Genomic DNA, 23,390 nt, shown 5'->3' with positions numbered 1-23,390 from the left:
ATTTTTATAGGCAAAACATCGAGAATGTGAACAATAATAAACAGTAACAATAAGTTTTTAAGAAAAAAAAAACAATGTTGTAATGTTTGTTTTCGTTATTATCTTACCGTCAAAAGAGATGTCTTCTACATTAATTAGGTAAATACATTAGATATTATGGGCATTGTGTAACACCCAGAGTTTTGAAGGTGAAGAAAGGAAAGAAAACCTTAATTTTAAGGGGCGACTCGGCGAGTCCAAGGAGGAACTCGGCGAGTCCGAGCGGGATCCGGGTCGAGGAGTAAGTGACCGACTCGGCGAGTCAGCCAAGGTGACTCGGCGAGTCTAGTCTGTGCGTGGAAAACCCTAAATTCAGGACTTGGAGCCTATATAAACGTCTTAATCTTCTTCCTAGGGTTCCTTACTGCCTCTTTAGCCCTGGATACCAAACCCTAGCCGTCATATCCATTGATTGAGCCAATTATTGCCTTGAAGAGTGCATTGAGCTTGGAGGAAGAAGAAGAATCTTGAGAGTGCAAGAAGGGGGGTGTAGATCCAGGATTGGGAAGACATTTCTGAGCTTTTGGAGGTAATAAGCTAGTCCTTGGACTCCCTTGCACCTAGATCTATGTGTGTGTTGGGCATTATCGGCATGATAGTAACCATTTCGAGCTAGAAGTCCAAATATGAGGTTGCTACCTCAGATCCATGCTTGTTTTGGTCTAGTGTCCCATAAAGTATCTGCCCTTGAGCTGATTATGGAGCCTTCTTGCCTTAAACCCTAGTTTATAGGGTATTGTGCCTAGATCTCCTTCTCTACACGTAAAGTTTGCAACTTTACGTGAGGAATAGGCTTGGGAAGGATAGATCTACAGTTTGGAGTCCATGCATGACTCCAAAGTCCTCTGCATGTATGTAGATTTGAATGGACTCGGCGAGTCCTTCGAGTGGACTCGGCGAGTATCATGAAGTTGAGGAGGAACTCGACGAGTGGGATGAACAGCTCGTCGAGTCGGATGAAGTTGGGCATGAACTCGGCGAGTTGGAAGAACAACTCGGCGAGTTGGATGAAGATTGTCTTGTACTCGGCGAGTCTGCTCTTGAACTCGGCGAGTCAGGTCGCGGAACCCCAAACCCTTCGAGTTGGAACTCGAATCAGTGAGTCGGGTGGAGACTCAGCGAGTTGGACAGGTCAGGACTCGAAAATCGTTGGACTCGGCGAGTCATGGACTGACTCGGCGAGTCGTGTCGCGAATGGAAGGACCAGGAGCATATGAACTCGGCGAGTAGGGTTGACCTGGAAGGTTGACTTTGACAAGGACTTTGTGTAACGCCTGTGTTTCCGGACTTGCCACTTTTAGCAATGTAATAGTCTAGGTTAACCTTTGTAACCCGATTTGAAATAATAATAATGTATTATTTGAGTATTATGTGTTTTGTGCTTAAATGCTTAATTATGTGGTTTGATTAATTAAGAATAAATGTAAAATAAACGTAATATCTTTGGTTAATGTTGTAGTAATTGAAACGAGGTTTCCGAATGTATATAGAACGCCCAAATCTGACTTCGTATGAGGAAGTTATGATTTATCGAAGTTCCGGCTTAGCGGTATACAGCCTGTTTTACTCGATTTGAGATCGAGCGGTTGTTAGCCGAAGCAATCTAAATGAGAATCGAAGATCTCATTGTTGGTATCGAAGCGATAAAAAGTTAGGCAAGAACGGACGTCAAACGAAGAAGTTATGAATTTATAACGAAAGTTTCTGTCCCGGCCTATTAAAAATAATTAATAAAAATAAATTCAAAATTAGCCGACGGAGTCTAAACGAAAGTCGTAGAGCGTGGTCTCACCTTTCCGTGGATATAAAGAACGTCGAAAACGGAGTTCGTATGAAGAAGTTATGAATTTCCGAAGTTTATTAATCATTTTGTATTTATTTTTAATTCAAAATTCGGAAGCATTATCCGAACGAGTCATTGATCTGATCCGAGGTACGCGCCGCGTACTCGAGTACGCCCCGCGTACTCTGAGGGTGTCGACATCACAGCAAGTGGCTTCGGATGACGCATGCGCTTACGAACATTGGAGCAGTACGCGCTGCGTACAGGCGTACGCCCCGCGTAATTGAGGCTTCCAGCCTCTATATAAAGGATCCGAAGACAGCCTTCTTTGTTGTTCATTTTCTTCTCTTCTCTCTAGTCTTTTGCATCGTTTTTCGTGCTGAAGCTACCCCGAAGTCCCGCTATCATACTCTAGCCCCGAGGCAAGTCCCGAGACCCCGAAGATCCCGAGAAGTGCGGTTCCCGAGTCGAAGCTCTGCCCGCGGGAAGTTCGATTTTCGAGGAGATCTTCCAGATCTGTTGTGGATTACTACTTTTATAAGTCGTAGTGTTGTCGGATCGTCTTCTGATCAAGTGAGTGTATACTAACTTTCTTAAACACAATAATAATACGAGTTTGGTTCGAGTGTATTAATTATATTGTTGTTTATAAGTGTGAGTGTGTAGTTATTTCTTCTAATACAATAATACGAAGTATTTTATATAAAAATACGTGCTATGTGTATATATTTGGTTGTGTTATGTATGGATGAGTATTTACTCTCTTCTATCTTATAGATCTGCTTATTTCTTTTATGAGATATGTGTTATGTGTGAGTGTGCCTCATCTGTTATGTGATATATGTGTTGATTAAAGCATGCTATACAGGTTTTCTTTAAACTATGTATACAAATGTATATTTTATCTACTAATATGTTGGGTAGAACATGGGTAGACAGTTGGTGTGTAATAAACAGATGAGAGGCCTCGTTGTTGTTTGATTGAGTCATCTAGCGGAGTTTAGATGACGACCACTGGCTATTCTAGACAGTCTTGTGGAAACATTAGCAGGTTCGCCACCTGTAGGTGTTAATGAACTTGGATATTCATTCGCTGTACTCCATCCCCCTCATGGTTGCCTTATTTGACTTATATTACTGAGGTACCCCCGAAGCATGTGTTGTCGCCCCGATGAAATATTCTTAGACTAGGTCCCTTATGTTAGTTGTTTTAGGGACATTAAAGTGAGAATAACGGGAATGGGTAATTGGGTTATTGTTGGTTGGTGAAAATTAAATATGATATTTATTGTGGGTTGAAAACCCTATATGCTCACCAGGCTCCCAAGCCTGACCCACTCAGTTTTAAATTGTATTACAGGTAGTGGCGGAAGGGCATGAGATGGATGAACCATCAAGTTGTTTTGTTTACAAGTCTGCATATGTTTATATTTGTTATATGACTTGTAATGTATTCGTTTATGCTTATTGGTCTGTATCGGAACATGACACCCCGAGTTTTGATTATAATGAAAATACATTTCTTTTATGAAATGCTTCGGTAAACAATGTTTTATCATGTTTTGTTTTTGGGAACAAATTCCGCAACTCTTTCAAATCAAAAGGATTTACTCTGAAAATATTTAAAAGCATAAATGAAAATCAGTCTTTTCTGGCCGAGATTTTGGGGATGTCACACTTTGGCTTAGACCATAATTGACTTGGTTGGCTGTCGGGGGTCAGTTAGGCTAAGTGTTGCATTGATATTGATAGCTCAGAGAGCTAGCAGAGCAGGAGTTCAGTGAATTGTCGGGCAGCAGCTAGTGGGATCATCAGCGATTTCAGCCAGTGCAGGTGAGTTTCCCTTTGTATGAATGGGTCTACGGCCACAATGTCGGCCCATGTAGTTATGAGTAGAAGACCCGGGGGTTAGCCCTAGGCACAGTATGCTAGTATGATATTCAGGACGAGCTCCAATGATAGAGGGCGGGTGCCCATGGAATGGTTTATGTGATATTTTATATTTGTTGTCTGTGTGATACTTATATGTGCCTGGTAGGGAGGTGAGCGTGGGCGAGGTCCCGTATCTCACCAATAGCAGAGTGTGGATGGTGTTCCACATCTCAGTAGCAGCAGAGCAGGGGCGAGGCCCAAGTTAGGGAAGGTGTGAGGGTGGGCTGGGCCCGTACCTCACTATTAGCAGGAGTATGGAAGGGGTCCCATGACTCATCAGTAGCAGGACAAGGGCGGGGCCCAGAGATAGGCGAGGCCTTAGGACAAGATCCGTTAGTATGTGTTTAGATTATGTGATGTGATGTGATATGTTTATGTGTTATTATATGTTAGTGGGCGAGGCCCTGTGACAGGTGAGGCCTAAGTGAAACAGATTTGTATCCGAGCGGGGCTCAAAGCCAGGCGGGGCCTGGAGCGGCGGGACCGTTCTAGCGGGCGAGGCCCGAGGTAGGGGCGAGGCCCATGATAGCGGGCGTGGCCTAGTATGTGCAGTATGTGGTTATGCATGGTATGTGGTAGGGTGGGGAACTCACTAAGCTTCGTGCTTACGGTTTTCATTTTTGGTTTCAGGTACTTCCGGTAGCGGAGGGAAGAGCTCGGGGTGATCGCATGGCACACACCATAGCTTAGACAGTCTGAGAATGTTTACTCTGATAACGAACATGTATTTTGGAAACTAATACTCTGTTTATGTTTTGAAATGATGAATTTGCTTAAAGTAATGTTTTATTAAAAGAAATTTTTAGTCTTGAATTTCCGACGTTACAAGTTGGTATCAGAGCCTTGGTTTGAGGGATTTGGGCATACTCTCGGGTGTGCATGAACTCAAACCGAGGGATCGGATAAAAAGTTTTCAAAAATGAAAAAACAGCTTTGTAAAAAGAAAGTTTTTTTAGAATAAAACAATTTTAGAAAAGCAAAAGGATTCATAAAGAAAAGAGCTTTGAAAAGAGAAAAGGGGTGTGGTGCATGCAATCAGCCGAGCTCAAGTAAGTACCCCAAAATACCCATACAAGTTTATGTTATGATCATCAAATAATAGAATAGTATGCTAGAATAGGACTAAGGATCTAGGGATGATGCCTTATGTGCATGTTATTTGTGCTTTTGAGCTGCATGATAGTGCTGATTAGACAGTAGTAGAATAGCCTGTTTAGGTTATGCATGAGTTTATGAGTTTGTGTTGCATGCTAGTTCAGATTCTTGCTATGTGGATGCGATTGCTTGAGTATGTTATGGTTAGATTTTTCCCTTGTCCGAATGCTGCTTGCTTTGTACATTGTGGGATTCTGAGTGATGGGAGTTAGCCATTAGGTGGATACGAAACGCCACATGTGATCAGGGTTGAATAATCTCAGAGTGTTGGATTTGGTCCTATTGCGCAGCTCTTGTTTGAGTCCAACCGTTGTAGGAACGAGTCTTTTACTTGAAGGAATATCTGAGCCTCGTCACATGTGACGGTATCCAGGTGATGGCTAGTTGGCATCACGAGGAGACCTTCAGCAGCTGAGGACTGGTTTGGGTTGAGTCAGAGGTTTCCCTAGGGTAAGCCTAGGATGAGGTAGTGCTGGGAGCAGTAGTAGTGGAAAAAGGGACCTGGTGGAGTCGAAGCAATTTCTGAGGAAAGTATGGATAGATTTGGAAGGTAGTATGGGCCTGTACTACTGAAAGCAGAGGATCCGTACTCGATTCGGGAAAGGCCGAGACAAGACCGGGAATCGGTAGGGTGTGTTTGGTCTCGCAGCAGTGATGAGTATTTTGATAGTGATTGTGTTATATTTTCAGTATGGTGACGTTGCGAGAGAGACCCGCGGGCGGATCAGGCGCTGGAGAGGGATCAGGCTCGGGTTCAGGGGCCGAGCAGCTCGAGGAGCGAATGAGGGAGTTGATATCCGCTGACGTTACGCGCAACATTTTGAATCAGACTCTTATGATCTTTGGCACGGTCAAGGAGGGTATACTGGAGATTTTGGATGAGAGGTTGGGAGCCTTCTGTACCGAGATGATGGCTTTGTTGGGAGCGCGTACCTTGACATTTCGAGAGTTCAGGGCTTGTGGGGCACCAGATTATCATGGGGCTAGGGACCCCATCGCTAGTAGCAGATGGTTGGCTGATGTTGCCAACGCATTCCGTACGAGCCGGTACCCTGAGGGGGACAAGGTCAGACTCATTTCCTGTCTTTTGAAGGACAGAGCAAGGGATTGGTGGGAGGAGATTGGTCATGCTTTAGGGGATGATGTCGCGTTGGACGCGATGACTTGGAGCGATTTCTCGGCCAGGTTCAGGGCGGAGTTTTCGCCGATTATTGAGGTGCAGCAGTTGGCACGGGAGTTTCAGGATTTGATGCAGACCACTGAGACTGTGGCGGAGATCACCGCCAAGTTCAGGGAGAGGGCTCTTCTTGTACCGCAGTATGTCGCGGATGAGGAGATGAAGAAGGCCCGATACCACGAGATGTTGAGGGATGACATCAGGGAGTTCGTGAGTAGATCCAGCTGTAAAACGCTGGAAGATATGATTTCTCGGGCTAGAGAGAGGGAAATTGATTTGGAGCAGATCCGGAAGAGGAAGCCGGATGAGGTTCAGGTAGTTGCAGGTTCGGGCAAAAGGCCCAAGGGATCGGATTCAAGATCGAGGGATTATCAGGACCGCAGTCGGTGCGGGAAGTGTGGCAGGGCGCACGGGGGCGCGTGTAGGAGTGGTAGCGGTGGTGAGTCTGGATGTTTCAAGTGCGGTCGGACTGGTCATTTCAGCAGGGATTGTACTGTTACCACCACGTAGGGATCAGACTCGTTATGTTTTCACTACAATCAGCGGGGCCACAAGAAGGCCCAGTGCCCCAGTTTGTTTTCAGCAGGGCGGGTGATGGCACCTGCCCCTGCAACTCTAAGGATCACAGACGGACGTCAGGGCCGTGTAGAGGCGCCTGCGGTAGGAGGCAGAGCTCTTCAGATGACTACCTTAGAGGCGCGATCAGCACCAGACGTTGCAGGTATGCGATTTCTGTTTTCAGTTCTTTTATTTGTGCATGATTATATTGTTATGGTTCTGCATCATTATCGGTATGAGTATTTTATTTTTTGAGCGGTTGATTGCGATCGAGTTATATGTCATCTGCATACCTTGGATATTCAAATGGTAGTGAGGGGATGTACCCTATTGGAGAAGGTTACATAGGATGCAGTAACTGTAGCATGCTTGGGAGAGACTTGGTATGTCTTGCTAGATCGGAGTTGTATAGTGTTAGAGATGGATTGGTTAGATCCCTAGCTATGGTAAGCTTGGGTTCCTCAGCAGATTGATTATGGAATGGTAGCAAGGATTGGGATTTCTTTTTGAGTATTGAGTAACAAGGGGTAAGGAGGATCGAAGTGGGGGAGAATCATCCGAGTGTGCAAAGGTAGGAGCACGCAGACCCAGGATGAGTGCGCGACCTCCGAGAAGAAAAGGAAGTAGTTCAGCGTTTGATGGATTGAGGATTTCAGGGTTGGGAGTTGAGAAACTCCCCATCAGCTGGTGCGTGTGATGGTAATGGTTAGTGCGTGATTGGGAATTCAGGTTGTGGATCGCCCGTAGGACTCGAGGGAGTCGAAATGAGGATCTTGAGAGCTAATGGCACATGGGTGCCTTTGTGTTAGCAGTCAGTGGTAGGAAGTGATGTAAGACTACGGAGCAGCCGTAGCATTCACTAGCAGTCAGTGGTGGAAGTTTTGTAAGACTACGGGGCAGCCGTAGCATTCACTAGCAGTCAACAATGGATGGTGATGTAAGACTATGGGTAAGCCGTAGCATTCCTTAGTAGCTTCGTTAGAGGAGTTGGAGTGAGGCCCTTATTTCCTAGTGATCAGATAGGGATCAGGAATGGGTAGTGGATGAGAATGATAGGGAGTTGTCTGTATAGCCCTAGAGAGGTGAGACCTTGGGAGAGGCCGCTCCAGGATATAGTTGGGTGAGACCCGTGGGCGAGGCCCGTATGAGATTAGCAGTGTAGATTAGACCTGGGAGCAGGGTTGCTCAGTAGTATGGTTGGGTGAGACCCGTGGGCGAGGTCCGAGCGAGAGTGATTAGACTAATGGGACTAGAAGGATAGAGGCGGGTGGGACCCGTGGGCGAGGCACGTGAGTTTTAGCAGCACAGGTGGGACCTGGTAAGGACCTTAGTGTCAAGATAGGGGGATCGAGGATCCCAAGGTTGTAGCGCATGAATGGCATGATAGATTGAGCAGTATGGATGGTCTCAGTTCATCCGGAAGTCAAAAGAGGAACAGCAGAATTGCCAGTCAGTGGCAGTGCGATTATGCAGCGTATGGTGGAATTTGGTTAGTGGATCGTGAGGTGCTCGGCACCAAAATATAGTAGAAAGAAATGCCCAGTGGATACTGGCGATAATGACCCGTACTGGAAGTAGCGAGAGTAATAGAATTGGTGAAGATCGGGTCTTCTCAGTGGCAGAGGAAATAGTTGGTTATGGAGCATTGCCTTGGGGAGGCAAGGAAATCGCTCAAGGAAGGAAGTGGAGAACCCCTATGGGTTCAGTGCAGTACTCGGTAGTACCAGAAGGAATGTCGGTTGAGTAAGTTGTGTTCCAGAACGTTCAGGGTCAGGATTGACCCGAAATGATTATCTGCAAGGATTAATGTTAGTCGGAATGACCGAGCGGCAGGCCAGCGAGGGAAGGCAGCTGGTGTTGGAATAATTGGCTGGGTATTACAGGCAGATCGCAGGCGGTGGGCCATAGCAAACTTCGAGGACGAAGTTTAGTTTAAGTGGGGGAGAGTTGTAACACCCAAAGTTTTGAAGGCCAAGAAAGGAAAGAAAACCTTAATTTTAAGGGGCGACTCGGCGAGTCCAAGGAGGAACTCGGCGAGTCCGAGCGGGATCCAGGTCGAGGAGTAAGTGACCGACTCGGCGAGTCGGCCAAGGTGACTCGGCGAGTCTGGTCTGTGCGTGGAAAACCCTAAATTCGGGACTTGGAGCCTATATAAACGTCTTAATCTTCTTCCTAAGGTTCCTTACTGCCTCTTTAGCCCTGGATACCAAACCCTAGCCGTCATATCCATTGATTGAGCCAATTATTTCCTTGAAGAGTGCATTGAGCTTGGAGGAAGAAGAAGAATCTTGAGAGTGCAAGAAGGGGGCTGTAGATCCAGGATTGGGAAGACATTTCTGAGCTTTTGTAGGTAATAAGCTAGTCCTTGGACTCCCTTGCACCTAGATCTATGTGTGTGTTGGGCATTCTCAGCATGATAGTAACCATTTCGAGCTAGAAGTCCAAATCTGAGGTTGCTACCTCAGATCCATGCTTGTTTTGGTCTAGTGTCCCATAAAGTATCTGCCCTTGAGCTGATTATGGAGCCTTCTTGCCTTAAACCCTAGTTTATGGGGTATTGTGCCTAGATCTCCTTCTCTACATGTAAAGTTTGCAACTTTACGTGAGGAATAGGCTTGGGAAGGATAGATCTACAGTTTGGAGTCCATGCATGACTCCAAAGTCCTCTTCATGTATGTAGATTTGAATGGACTTGGCGAGTCCTTCGAGTGGACTCGGCGAGTATCATGAATTTGAGGAGGAACTCGACGAGTGGGATCGAATCAGTGAGTCGGGTGGAGACTCAGCGAGCTGGACAGGTCAGGACTCGGAAATCGTTGGGCTCGGCGAGTCATGGACTGACTCGGCGAGTCGTGTCACGAATGGAAGGACCAGGAGCATATGAACTTGGCAAGTCAGTAGGTGGACTCGGCGAGTAGGGTTGACCTGGAAGGTTGACTTTGACCAGGACTTTGGCTTAGACCATAATTGACTTGGTTGGCTGTCGGGGGTCAGTTAGGTTAAGTGTTGCATTGATATTAATAGCTCGGAGAGCTAGCAGAGCAGGAGTTCAGTGAATTGTCGGGCAGCAACTAGTGGGATCATCAGCGATTTCAGCCAGTGCAGGTGAGTTTCCCTTTGTATGAATGGGTCTATGGCCACAATGCCGGCCCATGTAGTTATGAGTAGAAGACCCGGGGGTTAGCCCTAGGCACAGTATGCTAGTATAATATTCGGGACGATGTCCAATGACAGAGGGCGGGTGGCCGAGGAATGGTTTATGTAATAGTTTATACTTGTTGTTTGTGTGATACTTGTATGTGCCTTGTAGGGAGGTGAGTGTGGGCGAGGTCCCGTATCTCACCAATAGCAGAGTGTGGATGGTGTTCCACATCTCAGTAGCAGCAGAGCAGGGGCGAGGCCCAAGTGAGGGTGGGTTGGGCCCGTACCTCACTATCAGTAGGGGTATGGACGGGGTCCCATGACTCATCAGTAGCAGGACAAGGGCGGGGCCCAGAGATAGGCGAGGCCTTAGGACAAGATCCGTTAGTATGTGTTTAGATTATGTGATGTGATGTGATATGTTTACGTGCTATTATATGTTAGTGGGCGAGGCCCTATGACAGGCGGGCCTAAGTGAAACAGATCTGTATCCGAGCGGGGCTCGAAGCCAGGCGGGGCCTGGAGCGGCGGAGCCGTTGTAGCGGGCGAGGCTCGAGGTAGGGGGCGAGGCCCAGGATAGCGGGCGTGGCCCAGTATGTGCAGTATGTGGTTATGCATGGTATATGGTAGGATGGGGAACTCACTAAGCTTCGTGCTTACGGTTTTCAGTTTTGGTTTCAGGTACTTCCGGTAGCGGAGGGAAGAGCTCGGGGTGATCGCATGGCACACACCATAGCTTAGACAGCCTGGGAATGTTTACTCTGATAACGAACATGTATTTTGGAAACTAATACTCTGTTTATGTTTTGAAATGATGAATTTGCTTAAAGTAATGTTTTATTAAAAGAAATTTTTAGTCTTGAATTTTGGGACGTTACACATTGATTTGAGTTGATAACAAAAAATTGTTGCATAATCTCAGCCGAAAGATGTTTCTACATTAGATATTATAAATTGCAACAAGAAAGGCAGATCGAGGTGTAGCAAAGCATATATGGTTAAAGCCTTTCTTTCAGATGATGTTAACAGCTGCAACCACGATGAGGATAAATTGAGGAAGCGACGGCTTTCAACAGCGAATCGAGTAAAGTTAATGTTATCCCGTCGATTTAGGGGTTTTGAGAATCACCGGTTCTAATTATGGGCTAACAACTCAGAATAGTTATGAAGCCCAAAACACAAAATTCTAAGAAAATAAAATAAACATGTGTTGGACGCGCGGCCCAAATTCGAAAAAAAAAAATGTGGTTGCTTGGATTTGAGAATATTAATACCCTTCAACATTTTTTCAAACTGTTGTAATGTATATATACCATCTGATGAATGGTTTCATCATTCTAGTGAATCATGCTACAAAACAACTTCAATTTTTTTATAACAAAAATAACTAAGTATGAACTAACGTAACTTGTAAGTAATAACCTAAATATCAATACTTGTATACCTTCCCTCACCCGCTCATATTCTGAAATCACGACAAATACATGTTGTTCATCTAATTTGCTTGTTAATGGCTATTTTAGTACAACGCAAACTTACCATCAACAATGGTCCTAATTTACCTATTAAAGAAACTCTTTTCAAACGATGACGTGTACAAGAATAGTTGTTATATGACATTTCAAATGGTGGTAGATGATGAAAAAGTGAAGGAAAAAAAAAACTCCTCGTAGATGAAGTAGAAAATGAAGTTGAACCTTAACCTCAACCAGAAACATTTGAAACAAAGATCGTGAATGTTCATAGATGATGAAATTTATTAAGAATTGCAACCGATAGGTTTGGAACACCATGAAATACCAAGTGTTCTCATGTATTTGGCTCGTAACCAAGCAAATGTGAGGATGTTGTTTACTTGTCCAATGAACATACAGAAGAATCTACTAAAAACAATGATAGGGGAGACAAATGTTGAATAAGGCGAATAGGTGTTTATTTCTTGTCTCTTTGTTTGGCTTATTTTTGGCTTCACGAATTGAATTATGGTTTTTGGAATCGTAGTCTGATTAACCAGCATTGTTTTAGACAATTTTTAAAGTTTAGTTTCTTTTCAATAAATGTTACTAAAAGATAGCCACAAATATCTTCATTTTAATATTATTTATATTTTTCTACCTATTGATAATTTAATTGAATAGAATATTATATTTTCATCTTATTAGATGAAATAATTTTCCTACATGTTTCATACGATTTTGATATTATATAATTGTTCGAATTAAAAAGAATTGCAAAAATAATATCTGTTGTACGCATTTTTTTAGGGGTTTAACTTTTTTGGATTAGTGGTTCTTTTGAACTAGTTTGTATAAAAAATGGTCTTTATAAAAATTGAAATGACTAAATTGCCCTATTGATATATTTTTTATATTTTTTTAATTTAATTTAATGTTTTATTAATAATAAAATGGGGCCCACATCTCTCTCTCTCTCTCTCTGATCTGCCTTTGATCCTTCCCTTCGACCTGTAGTTGTCGGCGACGAAGTCAAGGAATGTCAAGAGCACGACACCATGAAACTCTCTGGAGTCAATGATCTGCCTTCGATCTGTAATTGACGACGGAGTCAAGGAATGCCAAAAGGATCATCGGAAAACGAATTCCTTCCTCTCCTTGCGGTTTGCCTGAGAAATCCCATGAACAACCCCACCTTTTATTGTTTTCCATTCTTGCTTCTTCGTTCTCGATCAGACGAGGATCGAAGAACCTCCCTCGATTTCTGCCTTCGCTCTTATTTACAACCGGTCAAGACCTCATGGACAAAGACGATGACCATATTACCCCCCATACTTTTGAGAGACTATAAATCAGCCCCTCCAATTGTGTAAAGATCAAGGGAGAAGACGAAGCAGCAGAAGTCACCGGAGACCAGCCCTGTCACCTATTGCGAACCTCTAATTCCGATTCTCCGCCTTATTATTGTCATTTTCCTTATCGGTGGTTCTATGGCTGAGTAGTGGTGGAAAATAAATTGGAATTTTTGTAAATCGAAAGGATAAAATTTGTAAATATAAAACAAAACATATCGAAATTGTATATGCGATCTTTGCAATTATAATGAAATTTTAATTGACGTAATAGACTATAATTAGCGGTATAATCGTGCCAACAAGATCCCCCTCCTTCAGCCTAAATCGACTAATGTTTCATTGCGGTTTCTAAATGATATATCTTCTCAATCAATTTCCAATTCAATCACTAACCCCTCCTTCAGCCTAAACCTACTAAATCCTTCATATGATTTAGATTTTTTTACGTTGTAAAGTTTAGCTTCGATTTGACATCACATTCCACTTCTTATTTTTCTTAATTTTATTTGTGCGAGTTAAAGTTCTTTTAATCAAATTCTAATTTATCTCATAACTTACTGTTGTCCATTACCTCTTAATATGTTTTTTGTCATTATTGCTACCAAAGTAGATCCCACACCAATAACTTCTTCAACTTAAAATTATAATTATTCAATAAAAATTTCTCTACTTAAAATTATAAATGTTCACTTTTTCTTAAAATGTTTATTTACAAAAAGTGATCTATCATATGGATATGGATTTCATATTCAACAGGTCTCCTAGAAATTATTATGAGACAAATATGTTGTATTTGTGTTTTCTAAAATATATTGTATACAATTTCGATACAAAATAATTAATATGAAAGCGTCTACTTAATGAATAATTCATCATTATTAGTTGAAAATAACACATATACAAACAAATCCAATTGAATGTTTTAGAAAAATTTTAATAAAAAATGACTTTCATTGACATAAATCGAAAATATGAACAGCAAAATAAAGTAACAGTGAGCTTAAGATACAGCAAACTGTGTCGCAATGTCTGTTTTCGTTATTATTTGCCCGTCAAACGAGATGTCTTCTACATTGATTAGGTAAAGACATTAGATACCATGGGCATTGATTTCATAAAGAGTTTGTAATAAATATAAAATAACAAAAAACTGTTGCATAATCTCAGCCGAAAGATGGTGATCAATTTAAGTTAATCACAGATAAGCATCAGTGTAAAAAATTATTTACATCATTGATTGCAACAACTTCTTTTTTGAAATACGTATGAACATATAAATTATTTTTTATAAAAAAATACCAATCAGGGATGGAGTGATTGCAAAAGAGAGATCAGATGGTGATGCATGTATATTATATATCATCATTTGATATTACAGACAAAATGGGTAAATAAATCATCACATCAATCAATTAGCAAAGCACACCATCTCCAAATTCCATTATAACCAAAAAAAAATCTAAGATTTTGCATACCATTTTGAAATCTATTCTGTATAACTTGAGAAAAATGAATCAGATTATGAATATGTCTATCACCATTGAGCAATGTAATGATACAAGGCTCATAAGACTGGGGCGACAATAACTCTCATCATATTCAAAACAAAAAACTTCAGATTAAATCGGAAAAAAAAAATCTATTCAAAGACCTAATTGTTTCTGAAATTATTTTATGTTCCGATTCTGAAAATCGAAGATTGAAAAGACGCACAATTTGAAAAATCAGATTATGAATATGTCTATCAGCATCGAGCGACGTAGTTGTACGAAGCTCGTAAGACTGGGGCGACAATAACTCTCATCATATTCAGCCAAAAACGCTTTGAATTTGAAAAGTACTACTGTAACAGATAAAAACAGATAAGGAAGCTCACGAATCTTTCTAAATTGCAACAAGCAAGGGCAGATCGAGGGGTCGCAAACCATATATTGTTACAGCCTCTCTCTCAGATGATGTGAACTTGGATGAAAGAACAGCTGCAACCACGATGAGGATGGATTGAGGAAGCGACAGCATTTTATAGCGAATCGAGTAAGGTTAATGTTATCCGGTCGATTTAGGGTTTTGAGGTTCACCAGTTATAATTATGGGCTAACAAATAGTTTTGAAGTCCAAAACATAAAATTCTAAGAAAATACTATGTGTTGGACGCGCGGCCCAAATTCAAAAACCCAAAAAACAAAAAAAGGAAATAATTTGTGGTTGCTTCGATTCGAGCCTAAATTTTAGACCTGACAATAAAGTGAGTTTTTATCCTGATTCGATCCAAACCTGTAAAAATTATATTTGTTTACCCGTTAATGATTCATACACGCTAACCTTTTTATTAAATGGGTTGGGTGTGGATCATCACCGATCCGCTCCATTTATAACCCGCCTCATATAAATTTTAGAATTATACATTTGTATTTTATAATTCTTAACGTTTAATTTTAATTCCAATCAAAAGTCCAAAAAGAAAATGCCAAAGAAAAAAACGATTTTACATAAGACTCGATAAGTCGGTTTCTAAAATTATAGACTTCTATCAAGAATCATAATGTCATTCGATTTATATTCATCAAAAAATCGTCATATCCATTTCTAATTCAATAAATCATTTTTTAACATTAAAAAAGTTGGCAATTATTATTCGTTATCACTACAACCGACAGTTATAAATCAAAGCAAAATTGTTGTAATAGTGATTTTAAATTATGATTGAAATTCCTCGAGTATGTAGTGTCCTTTTCTAAATCAATTTTTTTATTTAAAAACAAATGTTATTTTAAGTATTAAGATATAGTATAGATTTTTTTATTTAAGAAATTTTATTTTAGGAATTAGTTAAAATGTGTTTGATTATTTAAAAAAACCTTTGGGTTACGGGGCGGGTTTGGATATTCGTTAATTCGGTGGATAAGGGTATGTGTCTGATTATTTAAAACCTTGTGGGTTACGGAGCGGGTTTGGATCGGATTTTGAAATTTGTTAAAAGAGTTTTGATCAAGGTTGATTCGCTCCAAACCCGCTCCATTGACAGGACTCTAAATCTACATGATGACAATTAGGGATCCAACCGGAGACAGATATTAATGGGGATTGCATTCCACATCTTTTTACCCGACCTCCAACCTTTATATGCATTCTCGCCCTGCCACGTCAAATCCTTTACGAGTTTGGCTAAAAATCATCGTAGGATACGAAAACCTGTTAGGTACCTGTTTTGTAAAAGAAGTCTGATTGTTTTTGTAAATCTAAAAAATATTAAAAAAAACATAAACAATAATCATACACTTAAACTGTTCAAATGTTCACACATCATTCTTACGTACAACAAAGTACAAGAAATCACCATAAAAGGGTGGGTTGGGAATTCCTAGTGACTTATGATAATATACTAGTGTGATGTAACACCCATAATCAGAAAGACCAAGAAAGGAAAGGAAAACCCTAAGTCAAGGGGGTCAACTCGTCGAGTCCAGGGTGGAACTCAATGAGTCCGAGCGGGATCTGGGTCGAAGAGTAAGTAACCGACTCGACGAGTCGGCAAGAGGACTCGGCGAGTCCGTTCTGAAGAGGAAAACCCTAAATTCGGGACTTTGTGCACTATATAAACATCTCATTCTCTCCCTTAGGGTTCTCTATAGCCTCTCTTATCCAGAACACGAAACCCTAAGCCTCCATTTTAGCACATTCAAGCTTTCTTGCCATTTTAGGTGATTTGAAGGAAGAAGAAGGAAGGGAACCTTTGGTGATTCAAGGATTGGCTTTAGATCCAGAGTTGGTGTGACTTTTCAGATCCCTTGAGGTAATAAGCTGACCTTATTGCATTTAGATCTATCTTATGGTTGAGATTTGGGCATTTTTGGGTATGGGGGAGGTTTATTTCGAGTTTGGAGTAGAATTGAGGTTGCTACCTCAGATCTAGGCTATTAAGGATCCAGAAAGCCATAAAGTTTATGCCAATAAGTTGTTGGTGAAGCCCCTTGGTCACAAAACCTAGCCCTAGAGTGTTCTAAGCCCATATCTCTTTGGTTTCACGTAAAGTTTGCAACTTTACATGAGGAATAGACTTAGGAAGGGTGGATCTATGAGTTGGAGCCCATGCATGGCTCGAAAAGCCACTGTATGGATTAAGAACTGAAGCTACTCGGCGAGTCACATGGGTGGACTCGGCGAGTTGGATGAAGATAGGCAGGAACTTGACGAGTTGGAAGAACTACTTGGCGAGTCTGTTGAATATTGCCATGGACTCGGCGAGTCTGTTGTTGGACTCGACGAGTCGGATCGCAGAACCTCAACCTTTTCTGGTTAAGGCTCATATCAGTGAATTAAATGGTGACCCAATGAGTTGGACATGATGGGATTCAGAGATCGTTGAACTCAACGAGTCTTGGGGTGACTCGGCGAGTTGGGTCGCATTATGAGAGTTCTGAGTATATGTACTCGACGAGTCAAAGGACTTGTAACGACCCAAAAATCACGACTAAAAATTTCTTTTAAAACATTACTAAAACTAGATTTATAAAAACATATCATAAGTTAAACATAACTTTCGAGTATTAAATTCAAAACATAATATCATTATCATAGTCAAACATTCCCAGGCTAACTGACTACGGTGTGTGCTTTGCAATCTTCCCGAGCTCCTATTTGAAAACCGAGTACCTGAAACCAAAACTGAAAACCGTAAGCACGAAGCTTAGTGAGCTCCCCCAATCTACCACATACCACACAATAACATATAAAGCACATACTAGGCCTTGCCCACTGCATCGGACCGAAGTCCGGACTAACTGGGGCCTTGCCCCCTACATCGGACTGAAGTCCGAAGCTGACTGGGACCTTGTCCCCTACATCGAACCGAAGTCCGAAGCTGACTGGGACCTTGTCCCCTACATCGAACCGAAGTCCCGAGCTGACATCGGACCGAAGTCCGAAGCTGACTGGGACCTTGTCCCCTACATCGGACCGAAGTCCGAAGCTGACATCGGACCGAAGTCCGAAGCTGACTGAACATAGCATAAACATATCAACTAGCATAAACACATAAATCCTGTCTGAGCCACAAAGGCATTAAACATACTAACTACTACATCGGACCGAAGTCCAAAGCTGACTGGGACCTCTGTCCCCTACATCGGACCGAAGTCCGAAGCTGACTGAACATATCATAAACATATCAACTGGCATAAACACATAAACCCTGTCTGAGCCACGAAGGCATCAAACATACTAACTACTACATCGGACCGAAATCCGAAGCTGACTGCTAGCTAAACGGGTCGGCATTGTGGCCTTAGACCCGTTCCTACTGAAGGGAAACTCACCTGAACTGCTGAGCTTTGCTGATAAACCTCTGGCTGCTACTCGACAATCCCCTGAATCGCTGCTCCTCTAGCTCTCCGAGCTATCAATATACATATAACACTTAGTCTGACAGTCAACTAAGTCAACTCTGGTCAAAGTCAACTTTCCAGGTCAACCCTACTCGCCGAGTTCATAAGCTCAGGGTCTTTCTATTCGCGACTCGACTCGCCGAGTCATTCTATGACTCGCCGAGTCCAACTAGTTCCAAGTCCTGTCTTGTCCAACTCACTGAGTCACCACCCGACTCACTGATTCGAGTCTCAACTCGAAGGGTTTGAGGTTTCGCGACCTGACTCGTCGAGTCCTAGGCAATCTTCAACCAACTCGATGAGTTGTTCATCCCACTCGTCGAGTTCCTCCTCATCTTCAAGATACTCGCCGAGTCCACTCGAAGGACTCGCCGAGTCTATTCAGTCCTTAATCCATGCAGTGGCTTTTCGAGCCAAGCAGGGCTTCCAACTCATAGATCCATACTTCTAAGGCCTATCCCCCACGTAAAGTGGCAAACTTTACGTGTAGATCAAGAGATCTAGGCTTAAAACACATTCAAACTAGGGTTTATGGCAACATACTTCTTCAACATACCAAGGGCTGATACTTTAGGGGATTCTAGACCAAAACAAACATGGATCTGAGGTAGCAACCTCATATCTGGACCTCTAACTCGAAATGGTTACTTATCATGCCAAAATGTCCAAAACTCACACATGAGAATAGATCTAGGTGCAAAGGGATTCCAAGCAACAACTTATTACCTCCAATTGGTCTGAAATGTCTTCTCAATCCCGGATCTACAGTCCCTTCTTGCACCTCCAAGGCCTTTCTTCCTTTTCCAAGCTTTAGTGCACTCTTCAAGGCAAGATCTAGCTCTAAAACGGATATGGTGGCTAGGGTTTGGTGTTCTGGGGTAGAGAGCCAGTAAAGGAACCCTAGAAAGGAGAATGAGACGCTTAAATAGGCTCTAAGTCCCGGATTTAGGGTTTTCCTCGCTCAGACCCAACTCGTCGAGTCTCCTTGGCCGACTCGCCGAGTCGGTCGCTTACACCTCGACCCGGATCCCGCTCGGACTCGCTAAGTCCCTCCATGGACTCGCCGAGTCTCCCCTTAAAATTGAGGTCTTCTTTCTTTTCTTGACTTTCCAAACTTTGGGGTGTTACAACTCTCCCCCACTTAAACTAAACTTCGTCCTCGAAGTTTGCTATGACCAACTGTCCTGCGAACTGCCTCCAACCCTCTATTTGGAAAACTAACACCCTTCTGTCCATCACTCCAGCCACTCACAGTGCTGGTCACTACTGTTGGTACATACTGAATTCTTCTCTTTTCCCTAATTTCCTCAATGTTACTTCCTCCGACTGAGAATTTTGTACCCCTCATCCGCCTACTGGATGCACTGAGACCACTCTGGTCCAACTAATCTACCGATATCTGAGTTACCGGACTCCCACCGGTCACTACAGTCCATCGCAATCTCCTAGTCACTTCCAGCGACTCCTGAAGATACTTCGACTATCTATAATTGTTCTATCCATTCTGCCGCTCATACTGAAACGATGCTGTTGGATTCAACTTGCTTATATCCCATCTGATTACTCAACTCCTACTAACTCGAGCCTTCCCTCCTGAAAGAAAAGCTACCTGCCTAGCTATCCTTACAGATCACTTACACTTGGCAGAAGGCTCAACTGATCCTGATGAGAGAGACTTGCCATTTCCAAATCAACCAACTATACCGTCAACACTTGCATTCCAACACAAATACTAATACTGTCCCAAAACTCTGAAACCTTCCAAACACTGAACTGCCTGCTATACTGAACATGCCTGAAACTCTAAACTGCCTGAAACGCTGAACCGACTGAAACGCTGAACGGCCTGAAACATTGAACTGGCTGAAACACTGAGCTGCCTGAAACACTGATCTGACTGAGACACTAAACTCCAACCCAGCTGTGGAGTCAAGGGACTCCTCACTTAGTCGCTTCCACGACTTCTGAACGAAATCTTCCTCTAGGACTAGTTTCCACTAGTTATCCTTGATGGGTTTTAGCCATAAGAACTTTCCTATGTGCGCATGCAAAACCCTAATGCTTGGATCTAGGCTTTCTAATAAACATGCTTTGAATCCAAGACTTCTAATGACTAATTAGGTTAAATAACATCATTGAAACAGATCTAGAATCATACCTTTGAGTTCCTTGTTGATCTTGAGGTCTTGGAGCTTCTAGAGTCACAAATGTCACTCCTCTAATGGCTTACAAACACCAATAGCAAGGAAGATGATTTAGGAGAGATGAGAGGGGAGGAAATCGGCCAGGGTTCTCTTGCTTTAGGAGAAGTGTCGATTTCCTTATGCCATGGGGTCTATTTATACTTGTAGACTCCTTAAAGGTTACAACCTAAACCCTAATTGGATAATCTTCTCTTAAGGCTATCCAAATCCATTCCTTAGATATCTATATGGACGATTTTAGCTATCCTAAAACTCTTAGAATTCGTCCAAAGCATATCCCAATGGATTTACAGTCTAAAGTTTAACTATCAAACAATTGACAGTTTATACCCCTTTATTTAATTAATCTCTTTAAGTCGCCAAATTAATTCCAATTAATTCTATGACTTATATTAATCAAATAACAATATATTATTCTTTTAATATATTAATAATATTTACTCTCTCGTAATAAACCATCCTATCAAGTTGCTATGGTGAAGGCAACCCAAAAGGACCATGCACAACCGGGACAAATACTTGCCTAATATAGTTGCAACCTTAGACACTATTCCAACAGTCTCCCACTTGGATAAGTCTAGTAACTATATTCACAAGTACAATTCGGTTTGCAATCGTAGCTCTCAAAGACGCTGTCAACTCTGATCTAATCAATCTTGTCCTTTAGATAAGGGAACGTACAGTCCTCTGTTAGATATCATGCTGACAATCCTATGGAATGGTTAGTCAAGCATTTAGGTTTCTCGATCTCTGATTTATTCGACATAGAACTTCATCGAACACATCAATTCAGTTCTGACCGGGCCCGACACATAAGTCAAATCAAATCATCGAGCGGCCGAGATATCGCTTTTACCTTCTTAGATAAAAGTTACAGATAAACTTCGACTTATATGCATTTACTTGTTCATTAACCAACTATACACAACAATACGTTTTATAACACCGAGTTACTGATGCGTTTTCGTATTATCAATGTACAATCAAATAACAAATAATAAACCATATATCTAGGTTTTAAGACCATATGATATTATCGTCTTGCGATCACCTTTTATATCGTATTCCATAAGGTGATTCCAGCAAGCGCGGGTTTGTTCCAATGCTCAAAACTAGTTCATAAGCACTCATGAACGTTGTAGCAATCCTTTGCTATGTCTAACACCATTTAGACACTCTACACACCAATTCATGACAATCTTCATTCATATCTACTCCCAACATATGAACGATTGTGGACCATTTGAACAATTTCTATTATTCTTAATAATCTTAATTATTCTGGAAGTCAAAACATGCAAAATGAAACAATAGCTAAACAATTAACATAAGATAGTAACATTACTCATAAATAAAACTCCTTTATTTAATCATCAAATGTCAATTACATTTATCTATTACATGTTTCTAATACTATCTAATCTATGCTAATATCATCCTTCAGCCCAATACTCCTAGCATGCTGCAAGTGCTTAACCCTACTCAGTCCCTTCGTAAGCGGATCTGCTGGGTTATCTTCTGATGATATCCTCTTTACTACGAGTTGTCCTTCTTCTACACGATGTCTAATGAAGTGATACTTTCTGTCGATATGTCTTGATCTACCATGATCCCTCGGTTCCTTGGTCAAGGCAACCGCACCTTCGTTATCACAGAAAATATCCATTGGCTCCTTTATGGCAGGAACAACTCCAAGATCACCGATGAAGTTCTTCAGCCATATTGCCTCCTTCGACGCTTCGCTCGCTGCAATGTACTCTGATTCGCACGTTGAATCAGCTACGGTTTCCTGCTTGGAACTCTTCCATGTCACTGCTCCTCCATTTAGGGTAAAGACCCAGCCCGACTGCGAACGGTAGTTGTCCCTGTCGGTCTGAAAACTGGCGTCACTATACCCTCGCACCTTCAAGTCATCACTCCCTCCGAGGACTAAGAACCATTCCTTCGTCCTCCGAGGGTACTTAAGGATGTTTTTCACCGCAATCCAATGTGCTTTGCCAGGATTCCCTTGATATCTGCTAACCATGCTCAAAGCGAAGGCTACATCAGGGCGAGTACAAGTCATAACGTACATGATTGAGCCAACTGCGGAAGCGTATGGTACTCGGCTCATTTATGCTATCTCAGCTTCGGTACTCGGACTTTGAGTCTTACTCAATTTGGCATTACTTTGTATTGGTAGTTCTCCCTTCTTTGAGTTTTCCATACTAAAACGTTTTAGTACCTTCTCTAAGTAAGTATTCTGACTAAGTCCAATTAGTCTCTTACTTCTTTCTCTTACTATCCTTATTCCCAAAATGTAAGAAGCCTCTCCGAGGTCCTTCATAGCGAAGCACTTCCCGAGCCAGGACTTAACCTCCTGCAGGGTCGGGATGTCATTTCCTATGAGTAATATGTCATCGACATATAGAACGAGGAAGCTTACTATACTCCCACTGGCTTTGACATATACACAAGATTCGTCTTCGCTTCGTACAAATCCAAACTCTTTGACTTTCTCATCGAAGCAAAGATTCCATCTGCGAGACGCTTGCTTAAGTCCATAAATGGACTTCTCAAGCTTACACACTCTATTCGGATGCTTCGGATCCACAAACCCCTCTGGCTGAGCCATGTAAACATCCTCGAACAACTTTCCGTTAAGGAAAGCGGTCTTGACATCCATTTGCCAAATCTCATAATCATGAAATGCGGCAATTGCTAGCATCACTCTAATAGATTTAATCTTCGCAACTGGTGAGAAGGTCTCATCATAGTCAACGCCGGGAGTTTGAGTAAAGCCCTTCGCAACCAATCGCGCTTTATATGTGTGTACGTTCCCATCCACGTCGGTCTTCTTCTTGAAGATCCCTTTGCACCCAACGGTCTTACGTCCGGGCACGTAATCAACCAAATTCCAAACTCGGTTATCATACATGGATTGGATCTCGCTATCCATTGCCTCTTTCCACTTTGCAAACTCCGGGCCTGCCATGGCTTCCTTATAGCTATTAGGTTCATCAAGGTTTACTAGTGTACCATCACTAATATACGTGTCCCCTTCGGTAGTAATATGAAAGCCATAAAACTGGGGTAGAACTCTAACTCTATCGGAACGTCTAAGAGGTAAGGATTCGTCAATTGGTTCAACCGGAGTTTCCTCCTCGGGTTGAGTGTCAGCGGTAAAGGTTCCTTCATCTATCGACTCTTGAATCTCTTCAAGTTCGAT

General features: G+C 42.2%; 4 non-coding genes across 4 annotated transcripts; all 4 read right to left on the bottom strand.

Moving 5' to 3' along the window:
* Positions 1-13,750: 13,750 nt before the first annotated feature.
* Positions 13,751-13,836, bottom strand: LOC111884783 (small nucleolar RNA Z196/R39/R59 family). The gene has a single exon (XR_002847893.1). It is a non-coding gene; the product is annotated as a small nucleolar RNA Z196/R39/R59 family (small nucleolar RNA).
* An 83-nt stretch (positions 13,837-13,919) lies between these two features.
* LOC111884780 (small nucleolar RNA Z195/SNORD33/SNORD32 family) lies at positions 13,920-14,004 on the bottom strand. The gene has a single exon (XR_002847890.1). It is a non-coding gene; the product is annotated as a small nucleolar RNA Z195/SNORD33/SNORD32 family (small nucleolar RNA).
* Positions 14,005-14,105: 101 nt separating this feature from the next.
* On the bottom strand, positions 14,106-14,195 carry LOC111884785 (small nucleolar RNA U31b). The gene has a single exon (XR_002847894.1). It is a non-coding gene; the product is annotated as a small nucleolar RNA U31b (small nucleolar RNA).
* A 120-nt stretch (positions 14,196-14,315) lies between these two features.
* LOC111884787 (small nucleolar RNA U31b) lies at positions 14,316-14,405 on the bottom strand. The gene has a single exon (XR_002847896.1). It is a non-coding gene; the product is annotated as a small nucleolar RNA U31b (small nucleolar RNA).
* Positions 14,406-23,390: the final 8,985 nt, after the last annotated feature.

Source organism: Lactuca sativa, chromosome 7 (genome assembly GCF_002870075.4).
Source record: "Lactuca sativa cultivar Salinas chromosome 7, Lsat_Salinas_v11, whole genome shotgun sequence".
NCBI classification, from domain to species: Eukaryota; Viridiplantae; Streptophyta; class Magnoliopsida; order Asterales; family Asteraceae; genus Lactuca; species Lactuca sativa.
The sequence above is the reverse complement of the archived record's forward strand: the minus strand, read 5'-3'. Positions and strand labels throughout refer to the sequence as shown.